Source organism: Biomphalaria glabrata, chromosome 16, assembly GCF_947242115.1.
Source record: "Biomphalaria glabrata chromosome 16, xgBioGlab47.1, whole genome shotgun sequence".
In the NCBI taxonomy this organism is placed as follows: domain Eukaryota; kingdom Metazoa; phylum Mollusca; class Gastropoda; family Planorbidae; genus Biomphalaria; species Biomphalaria glabrata.
Window position 1 is genome coordinate 31,374,301 of NC_074726.1, and position 12,314 is coordinate 31,386,614.

A 12,314-nucleotide genomic window follows, 5' to 3' on the forward strand; every position below is an offset into this window, starting at 1 on the left:
GTTTAAATTTAACTTATTAAATTCTTTTTAGAATTGCCATTTAGCTGCTTCATGGATGAATGCCATGGAAGACATTATTAAAAATATCCAGGAGACCAGTTCACTTTTACACAGCAACTTTAGACTCTATCTGTCTTCAATGCCTGCCAAACATTTCCCTGTCAGTGTTCTTCAGAATAGTGTCAAAGTCACTAATGAGCCACCTAAGGGCATTAGAGCCAATCTAAGAAGGGCATTCATAGATATGTCAACTTCATTTTTTGAAGACCACCGTAAGACTTTTTTGTTTTTTGTTAGAAAAATTTTTAATAATTAACAATAAATTCCAACACTATGATAGTATTGAGAGATGATAATGTAGTCCTCTGTGTTAATAGTAATAATATTATTTACACTATGTATTGTGTATGGATTATTATAATGTGGGTTTAATCCTGTGCACTCCCAGGGGAGCATAGGGCCGCAGCCACACCTCTCCACCGAACTTGGTTTTGAGCAGCTTTCTTCATCTGCTCCCATGTCATTCCAGTACCCTCAGCTTCACTGATGACTGACCTCTTCCAGGTTTGCTTGGGTCTGCCCACTTTCCTCTTTCCTTGTGGGTTCCAGTCAAGTGCCTGCCTTGCAACATTGGTAGCTGGTTTTTGTAGGGTGTGTCCTATCCAGCTCCATTTTCGTTTTGTGACATCTTGGGCTATGGGCTTTTGTCTAGTTCTCTCCCACAAATTGATAGTAATTATCTTTTCTGGCCACATAATTCCTAATATGCGGCGTAGGCATCTGTTAACAAAGGTCTGGAGCTTTTCCATATTTGTTATTATAGAGTAGGTTGATTTTTTAATTTAAAAAGGACAAAAAAAAAGATATTTTAAAGATTAGTAATAATAATGACTGACTTAACTTGTGTTATTGTTTCTATATAAATTAAACATTTTTTATAACAGCTCTGGGAATGGACTGGAGGAAGATCATTTTTGGCATTTGTTTTTTTCATGCTGTTATTCTTGAGAGGAAAAAATTTGGACCATTAGGCTGGAATATTACAGTAAGAGTCATGTTAAGACTGTAGAACTGGAATATTACAGTTAGAGTGTAGAACCATAAAATTACAGCAAGAGTAATGTTAAGACTAGAACTGGAATATTATCTATTAGTGTAAGGACCCATTAATTTTTTTTTTTTTTAGGTATTATTAAAGCTATTACATAACAGACATAAACTCAAGTGTTAAAATGACACATTAATCTAAAAAAGTTTTGAACAGATAGGTCTTTATGTTCTTCTTGAATGTAGTAGTGAAGCAAGCTGTTTGTCTGAGATCAATGGGGAGGGAGTTTGAAACCTTTAGACAAGCACTGAAAAGGGCCACAAACTGTTACTTTTGAGTGAGAAACATGTCACATTGAGTCCATGGACTGCAGGGCTCTCTGAGGGACATATTGAGTGATCAGTTCACTAAAGTAAAAGGACATTCTTAGTTTTGTAGTCAATTCTTGCATTCAATGGAGTGTACACAAGAGAGCAGTAGCAGAATCACTTCTTGTTTTTCATAGGACCATTCCTGCAGCATTGTCCTGAATTTGCTCTAGCTCAGTGGTTCTCAACCTTTTAAGGTCGGCGACCCCTTTTAGAATCCCCCACTCTGACGCAACCCCCCTAACACACACACACACAGCAATAGAAGAATAGAAAAAAAAAATCTATATTTTCGATGGTCTTAGGCGACCCCTGGCAAATTGTCAATCGACCCCCAAGGGGGGTTGCGACCCACAGGTTGAGAACCCCTGCTCTAGCTGAATGATGTTGTCCTGTATACCTACCTGCTAGCACGGGATTGCAGTAGTCAAGGCAGGAGAGTATGAATATCACAGCTAACTTTTTTTTGTTGACTCTGTTGTCAAATATGGTCAGATCTGGCCTAATCTGCACAGCTGCAGATAGAGATCTTTGCAGAGCTGACTTATGTGTGGGTCAGAAGAAAAGAGTTGAGGCAAAGAAAACTCATATTAGCTTAATTTAAAGAACTAAGCCACGAGCTAGCACTAGTGCTCAAAATACTTTTTCAGGCAACACTTAATCAGGGTTAGGTACCTAAGATTGCAAACTAAGTGGATAAAAGAAACCTGGCAGTTCATGATGAGTAGGGAATCTATACTCTCTACATTTGTCATGTAGTTTTCTTAATTGCTTTTGTCCTATCTTTATTCATAGTAATATATATATATATATATAATCCGTCAGTCATGAAAATGAATGCTGTAGTAGTATAGTGCTTATTGCCATTACCACTACCAGCAAAGAAAACCTTACAATATGAACAATGAAAAGAAATAGAAAAGCAATCTCAGCCACATGTGTCATGAAGTTATTTAAAAAAAATAAGTTATTTATGTTAAAAAATAGCTGGAAAAAAAACCCAGTGAGGCCCTAAAGAAAAAGCTTAAGAATTTTAGGGTAGAGAATAAGGGTTTCTTTTTTTTTTTTCTGTCTTTCTATTGCTATTATTAGAACTTAATGTTTGCTATTATTATTATTATTGTTTTTAATGTTTGCTATTATTAGAAATTAATGTTTGTTTTTTTTCCAAAAGAATCAACTTGTTTATTAAGGCTTGTCCCATTAAATTAATTATGACATGAAGCTGATATAAAATAATAAATTGACGAGAGTTGGCCTTAATTAATGCTAATTAGGCATGTGGCATCTGACTGTGTTAAGATATTAACTTTCATTTAGTGCTGGATATTCAAAACTAAAAACTTTTCTCTAGGTTACTAGGAAAAAATTTTGTTAAACATTTATTATTGTCTAACAACCTTTTTTTTTTCGAGAAAATTCATCTACCTGGTATATTGAAAATAATTTTTTTGACCTTTCCTTATAACAATTGTGAAAGACTATACCAGTATAGAGTCAGAAGTAATTGAAGCTGGATGATTACTTATATAATATTGTTATTAAATCTTATTTGGAAAAAAGACTCCTGACAGACATTAATCAACTGGTAAAGGAAGTTATGTATTAGAAAAATGTATTCTCTTGAAATCAAAACAGCTACCACCAATTGCAAGAATGTGGCAACTCAGATTCCAAATAGGCTGATACTTTATTGAGTCTAATGTATTACATGCCAAATAGTGTACTATTGGCAACACAAAATTTCTAATTGAATAACTGTTGTACTGTACTGATCTTGTACTGGACTCCACTGTGCTAGACTGTCTTGAATCTGCAACTCTCTCTCTCTCTTTATATTAGGGTTTCTGAATATCACTAGTCCTCTCTGGATGATCATTTCTTCACTTTCCTAAAGTAATTCATTTCAAAATATTATCTTTTTAGAAAAAAAATTATTTATGTATACAGTTTTTCTTATAAATAAGTCGTATCTATTTTTATTTTTATTTTAGTACGCTTTTAGTGATAGCGACAGAGAGTGTGCATTGCTCAACATGGAAATGTTTTGTAAAGATGGTTACATCCCTTGGGAGATACTGATCTATATAACAGGAGAGGTAGAGTATTGTGTGTATTGTCATTTGCGCAGCATGAGATATAAATATTTTAGTTTCTTTCTAAAACAATAAGCCAAAAATATTTATCTCTTGACTTTTCATGACTTTGCTATAAACGTGTAATTAAAAAGAAAAATTTTAAAGGAAATTATTGTAATAGTTTGAGACAACTTAATTAATAATTTTGTAATTGAAATTGACCAGACATGGATGCCCACTTCATGTGGAGTGAAAATGACAAAACAGTGCACATTATATCAAAAATGGTTATAGACTTTCTATATGGATTTTGCTCAGCAGCTAGACATGCAATATCAGGCTTTGAGACCAAGCTGGATTAAAGGAGAAACAGAAGTGGGCACATCTTTCTAATGATGCCTTAGCTAAATTGAGTCAAGAGAGAAAAGTATCATTTTGTCATTAGACCACAGACGGCTCATATTTAATTATTATCGCATTTCTTAAAATGCAATTGCGCAAAAAACATTTTAACATTTTAAAATAAAATACCACTACAATTTTCAAACTACATACATCCATAAAAGACTTCATATGTTTATCTATATTCGTTAATTTCCAAATTTTAGGTTAACATTCATGAAGGATTTTTTTTTTGTACAGTATAATACACAATTAGTTGAATGATTTAAAACTTCTTTTATCACCACAGATTACCTATGGTGGTCGAGTGACAGATGCCCAAGATCAAAGATGTCTAAGGACAATTTTAAAGTTTTTTTTTCAGACCTGAAACCTTAAAACCAAAATATAAATACTCGGAATCAGGTAATTGTAATGTATATTCAATATAAGGTACATTATAAGGGAAGTCCTATTAATTTATTTGCGGCAGATGTTGATGTTTATTAGCAGGTTTCAAGCTAGAACTTCTTTATGGAGACAGCTTGCCGCCCAATGCGCCAAACGGCGCAGGAGGACCTAAGTCTAAGTATAAGTCTAAGCTAGAACTAAACTAAATTGAGGATCTGTTTCCTTTTTTCATCGTCTGTGACTTTCTGTGATCCAACCTCAAAAGTAGCATTTTAGTCTTTGTGCAAGTATTACTTCAGTCAGTACACACACACATACACACATTGTCCTTAACACAGATCAACATATTTTGATGTAAAATACAAATATTCCAAATTGATTTCTCATCAGTAAGTTTGTATAATGTTCTACTAATAATTTGTAAAAGATTAAGATGCTGGTATAGTCAATAGCTTATGGCACATCAACATTATTTAGATCTCTATTGATTGTAGAGAAGCTGCAGGGTTTAGAAGCGTTGACAACTGATCAAAAAGTTTGTATTGCTATTAAGATGCATGTCATAGAGAGGGGTGTAACATGCACTTTAAAATAGTTGCATGGAGTGATCAAAGCAAAATAGGCAAACAAAAAAACATACATAAATTATAACCAGTTACAGAATTGAAGTATGAGCCTAATCAAAATTGATATAATAAATTAGAATAAATCCATTCTAATCTGACTTCAGAATCCTATGCAACTTGAGCAAAGATTTAACATAGTGAAAGTAGATTTGATTAAGACTGTTTTAGTCTGTCAGGTTGAGGAACTTTTTAGCTCGTGATACACATTGTTTATTTTACTATTCCTCTTATCAGCTGGCAAAGGGGTTAAAAAAAAAAAAACTTGGATGGACACAGATTTTGAAAACTGCTCTAACAATTTTCTTAGAAATTTACAGTTTAAGTATAACTAGCTAATTGGCCGCACTTGAAAACTCTGGTTTGACCATTATAATTTTTCAAAATATAAATTTCTTACACTTAAATTTGGTCTGGAGGTCCAGATAATCTATATATTGAATACACATACATCAGCAAATATTCCTGCATGTATTCATCAACAAGTTCAATAAATACATTAACTTTTTCAAGAACATTTTACATCTTTGAAACTTTTATTACTTGTATTAATATCTAGATCCAGTATTCTAGTCTAGGCTACCCTTTTTTTTAATATTGCCATGTCTGCATCTGTATCATCTAATTAGAATTTTATATATTCTGACTAGATTTATACATGCCCTTAACCTTGATTTATTTCAGGTATGGGGGAGAGGGAATTGTTCTTTTGTTTAAAATGTATTATTCATTAGTAATTAAAAGCAAAGTAATTGCTTACCAAAAGTCATCAGCCTCATAAGAAATAATGTCTTTGAGAAAAAAAAGTTATGTTGTTTTGTATTAAATACAATGGGCCATGGAAGGTAATTGTTTAAATTTAATCTATTTTTGAAGGTATTTACTATCCACCTCTTGTCAAGACATTGGCTACTGTCAAGGCATACATTGAATCTCTACCACTTATAGATGAGCCAGAAATCTTTGGGCTCCATGAGAATGCAAACATAGCCTTTCAGTTGAATGAAACCAATGCTTTACTTGGTAAGTCTGTGTTTGTTTTGGTAACAGTCGCAATTTACTGCTATATACACTTACACTGGTTTTGTTTTGAAATACTTTAGTTAAGAATATAAATCATTGTCATATAATAAATTGTCATATAATCTTTTTTACACTGCTTTATTATGGCTTACAACATTGTAGCCAACAGTGAGTCTTATGCTCTATGGACAGACTCCTTTGCCACTTTTCTCTCTAAAAAGATTCAGATTGTGGGTCGTTTAGAACTTTCTTTTTGTTGATCTCAGGAGAACCACATTTGATTATGTTCAAGAAGAACATTCAAACCAGTTAGAAACTCTTACTTTATATATCTGTTTTGTTCACCTATTACCTTGAGCCTACTGTTTTGTTAGCAGCACTAATAAATCAATTGATTCTTCTTATTCAAATAAATCAACAAAAAAAAGGGTGAGATGTTTGGAATTTAAAACAAAAATTTTTGTTCATGCAGAACTAAAGGAGTAAAACAAATTTTTATCTAGCTACATTACTTGATGTTCAACCGAGAATCGTAGCAGCTGATGGTGGGATATCTAATGATGATATTACTTATGAACTTGCTGAGGCTGTCCTGGATCGATTGATTGACAAACTGGATATTGAAAGAGCGAATCCCAATATGTTTACAGTACGTACTAATATTATTAGTTTCAAGTAAAAATGGTAGTTTTTAATTCTTAGTACTTACTTTACTTAGAGTCCATCACCCCTATTGAAGTATGGGCCACCAGCAATGGATTTCCATATTCCTTTATCCTGGGCCATCCTTTTAATTCTTAGTACTTACTTTACTTACAGTCCATCACCCCTATTGAAGTATGGGCCACCAGCAATGGATTTCCATATTCCTTTATCCTGGGCCATCCTTTTAATTCTTAGTACTTACTTTACTTACAGTCCATCACCCCTATTGAAGTATGGGCCACCAGCAATGGATTTCCATATTCCCATTTATTGGGCCATCCTTTTAATTCTTAGTAGGCCTTTCTGTTTCTAATATTGTTAGTGATCCTATCATTCCATAGTTCCTAGTATTACATGATAGTCTTTTAGTTCTTGTGATGCTTTAGTGTCTAGCTTTATATAGTAGTGTCTTAGTTTTTATCATGCAATACCTAACATCATAGATTGCTCTCTTGGCATGCAATAATACCTGACACTACTACATTATTAAAAGCTTCTTATTTAAAGAAAAACAACATAATAGTGCATACAATATTTTTTAAAATATCAAAAACCATGTTGTTTTTTTTCCAATAATATTTGATATGCTTAGTAGTAATTGACAAATTGATTGCAAAATATTGTTTCTTTATTCACTAGCCTGACGCCAAAGGTCGCATAAACTCTTTAACCATAGTATTGATGCAAGAAACTGAAAGATTCAATAAACTGCTTATAATAATCAAGGTACATGTTAATAAGATTTTAAATATAGAATAATTAATGAGTATGTTTTATAGTATTGTATACAAAGACCTTACTGATATTATAAAAGGTTTAATGTAAACGAAATCTGAAGCCTAGATTTATTTAACGAATAGTTCATGAGGCAAATTACAAGAAGATTGCTTATGATATGATATTGACACAGAATAAGTTCCCCTTTCAGAGTTTGCAATCTTTATGGCAGATGATGTCAAGGTCATCTATTTTGCTGGCTGTTGTGGGCTAATCTAATCTGACTTCATGTTGTGCAATTATTACTTTAACATTAGCCACAGAACATTACAAAATAGATAGACTTGATAACAACATTCAGTTCTATAAAATGGGACTTTATTAAGCACTGGGAAATCCGTCCAGTCTTTCTAAAACGTCGCTATATCTAACTGCTATTCAATTACTATTCAAAACAGCCTACTTCTAACATAACGCCATGTTGGTCTCTTGTTCGCCTAAATCTACAACCTCATTAGTCTGTCTTACTACGTCATTACTTTTACCGTCGCTAAAACTATACACAATATATTTATCTAACAAAACTAACCTACTCTCTAAACTAGTACATTACATTTCCTTCCCCCTTTCTAAAAAAAATTGTTTAACAATTTTTTACAAAAAGTACAGTAAAATGTCTTTACAATAGCAAGGAGAATTTCGTTTGAAAAAACAAATACAGTAAATATGGGGATGGACAACACAACAAATAGATTCTCTTGACATCTCAGGTAGGTTCACTGGTATCTCACGAAGTTCGTTCACAGACATCTCACTGCGGTAAGTTCAATGACAATTCACCAAAGTAAGTCCTTTGACATCCAACAAGGTAAGCTCAGTAACACACTATTACTGACCAAATAGTAATGTCACTGTAAAACACAACTTTAAAAAGTCCATATAGTCTCTGACACAATACTGCTGAGTGAGGTATCTGACGTGAAACACAGTTCAATACTAAGACTTCTGTTGAATGCGGTACGTGATGTGACACATAGTTCAAAGTGTGACCTTTCTGCACATAGTGTAACAACAGTCCATGAGTACGAAACATCACATTGTAGTTACCACAGGTGACGCTGTACACGGTTCAAGCTCTACGTTGTACAAGATAAAAGTTCATCACATCACAATAATGTTGTTTACGATGCCAAGTACCATCTCACTGTCCATCTTCAAGAGCATCAAGAAGCATCACAACTTCATGACATTTTCCTATTATGGATACAAACAGTAAAAATCCATTAACAACTTATTACAACGTTTAAACAGTGATACTTGAGGCATTCCTAAATTTCCAACCCATCAATAGATTCAAATTTATTTCTTCCTTCGCTTACCATTTCCTCAGGAATATAAAATTTACAAATGATCGATGTGATGATACACACAAAGAACAAAAAATACATCTGCTCATACTTACTTTCCAATAAGCTTTCAATATATATTATCTCCCTTTAAAACTATAACTCTTCAAATTATTTCCCTTTCTCATCAATATGGCCTTACGATTACCATACTATAGCATACAAATAAATATCATAACATATACAACTTATTTACAATCTAAAAGAACTCAACATGTTCATGCACTATACAATTAAACCATTGCTGGTATATATATCTATATATACTTATAAGTAAACCATCAAGAATTTACTTTCTCCAACTATATTCTGCTTCTCCATTTCTTCTTTGGTAATGTCCATATAACCTACAATTGTCCCTTATACCCTGGTACTCATCAGAGTTACATCTTCTCTGAGGGTTCCCTCTATGATACTGTCTATCATAGGCATTACTATCAAAATGTCTGTCATACTCATAATGGTCAGATCTTCTATCTGAATAATCACAACTTCTACAATGCCTTGCAATATGTCCCTTTCTTTGACATTTAAAACAAATAATGTTTCTTCTCACTTTACCATAAGAATTTCTTTGTCTCATTTTGTATTCATGTCTTCTATTCCAGCTATCTATCTCTCTTTGAGTCAGTTCCTTTAGTCCATGTATATTGCCTAAAAGCAAATCATGAGACAATCCTGGTATTGCTAAACCTTTACAATAACCAGTATAAAATGGTGTTTCTAAGAAAACTTTACAGGCTTGATAGCGCTTGATACTGCCATCTATCAACCTTACTTTTTTTTCATAGCCTAATAAACAATCTGATTTAACTAAGTTACTCCTAATTCCAACTGTACTGCATCCCGAATCTTTGACAAACCTCATAGGTTTCCCATTGATAAAACCAGAGTGTACTCTCACTCTGTTGGTTTCATCTTCTGCAAAATTTATTTCTTCTACACCCCAACAATAGTTAATCTCTTCTACTTCTTCATTATCACTACTTTCTCTACTATCCCTATCATTGGTGAAATACACTCTACTTTTGTTATTTCTGTTTCTGTTCTCTTTAAACTCAACTTTCCTGCTCTGCTTTCTGTAATTATCCCTATTTTCTGATCTATTGTAATTCACTTTTTTACAGTGTGCTGCAATATGTCCTCTACCTTGACAATTAAAACAGATTATCTCTCTATAGTCAGTATTATCTCTATTTCTATCATTTCTGCTTTCATGTCTATCTTTACTCTTAGTTTCTTTACTATATCCTACAAAATCAATGTGTTTCTTGTCTTTATTTGAAAATGAATTATTAGGATAAGCACTGCTGTAGGTTCTCATAATAATAACTATGTCCTCTAAAGTTTTTGGTTTTCTCTCTTTTATAAATGACTGTAACTGAGATTCACATTTGTTTGTAAAATTATCTATCTAAATAAAGTTTTTAAGTCCTTCATAGCTTTGATCAATTTGTTCAAATGACATCCATTTACTGAAATAATCTTTTTCAAGATTTACTGTTGTTTGAGGATCAATCTGACTACTAGGAAAATTTTCAAAATATTTTTTCCTAAATGTACTGGCATTATGACCATAGGCATTAAGAAGCTCTTTCTTTAATATATCATAACTATTCTGAATGGTATGATCATGGTTCTGACAAATAGTTAATGCTTGACCTTGAACAAAATCAAGTAAGATTTGAGACCATTCATTTTCTCTTATGTTACAACTGCTCATTTTGATCTCAAAACGCTTTAAATAGTCTGAAATACTGTCTTTATCTTCCTGAAAGGGCTGCAGTTTCTTTCTCAGCCAATGATTAGTACTTTGATTATCCCTATTTTCATTCATGTTATTACCATTACTTGTACTATTACTATTGTTTATGTTTTCACTCTGAACAGTAGGCCTATCATTTGTGTTTTGTTTTTTCAATTCACCATCTAACCTCAATTTCTCTAAATCATACAGTAATTTTCTATCTGCTTCTTCTTTTATTAATTGTGCTTCTCTATCTTTTTCTTTCTCCCTCATCTTGTCTATTCTATCTCTCTCTATTGTTACCATTTGCTGTACATAGCCAGTTAGGTCCTTCCCTTTAAGTTCTAATTGTCTAGCCTCAGCAATAATCTGCTGGCGAAAAGTCTCCATATCATCTCCTGGAGCTGTAGCCATTATGTTACTATTATAATCTTAGACAACAACACTATTTCTATATATGACAACGGTACTTAGTTTAACACTGGTTTCTTACATAGACAATAGTATACTGCTAATTGTCTTGACTCACCTTAGATCTAGATTACTGCTAGATAAGACTAAATAAATGTAGCCTACTTTATCAATACGTAAGATTATCACACACAAAAAATTAATTGAATAAAGAAATAAATATATACACCAAATACATCTATGAAAGATGAGACTTTCGTCTGATAGAAAGATTAGAGACAAAAGTGATACAATAGTTTTGAAACGGTACGAGACTTTAAAAAAAAATAATGAAATGATTCACGTTTACATACAAGACAAGTTTACAACTATACGTATACGTGGGCTCCTTGCTAGTAAATACCCAATTTTAAGAACACTCCCGGTTCACCCTAATTTAACCTGGTAGCAATAAACTAGCAAGTGGCCACTGAGTCCTATAGAATCTATTTTAAACACACTAATAGAAGGAAAAATAAACTTAATCTTTTATATTGAAATCCCTTTCGGCCAACAAGTATCACACAAGGGTCAGTAGTCAGTTCAGGCTCCTCCGTCCTGGCAATCTGGAAGGCTTCGGTTTGCAGCTCAAGTGTAGATCAACTCCTGGCAAAGTGTTGCAATCACCAAACACACAGGAGTAATGTTCACAGAAGGTGACGATATCGGTTCAGTCAAACTTCCGGTTCCACAGTTCCTCAAGGCAGGCAGTAACGGCTCAGGTTCCTCTTCGACGAATAAGTTCCAAAGTGGTAAGAGTGCAGTCAATCTGGCAGTAATAGTTCAATGTCCTCTACGACGAATCCCTTCTACGGTGTCTGATTCAATGATGACGACGATAATAATAATTCACAAATACTTCGACGATAATGTCTCTGGTGCTGCTCAGTCCCCGATGAAAACAAGCTCACAGGTGTGGTGAGGTATACGACGAAAATGTAGTCTGCGACGACTCAAAGCAATCTTGACGGCGACAAAGATGAAGTTCAAATAACAGCTCAATGTTTCACTTCCATTATCTTCAGGTCAGGAACAACAGTATGCAAAAGTCAATACTGAGACAAGCTAGTGGTGCTGTCTCACTCAAGAGAGATACAAAAAATGGCTAAGTCCAACTCTCTCTCCAATGAACAAAATACGCAACCTCACAGGTTGAACAGACGATCACGCAGTGTGGTAGTAGGGTATACCATCACTCGTGTGTAGATCTAGTGGATCTAGACTAGTACTTTAGAAGATACATCACTGTCTAACTGACAAAGTGATTCTAATGGTCAACTTTGATGACCTTGCAAAGTTAATAACGAGCGCCGCTCAAAATACTGTCTTCACGACGAATGACTTACTTGACAGCGAA

The 12,314-nt window shown here is 33.5% G+C and overlaps 1 pseudogene; it reads left to right on the top strand.

Moving 5' to 3' along the window:
• LOC129923309 (dynein axonemal heavy chain 6-like) overlaps positions 1 to 12,314 on the top strand; it is a 95,113-nt pseudogene that overhangs the window by 69,747 nt on the left and 13,052 nt on the right.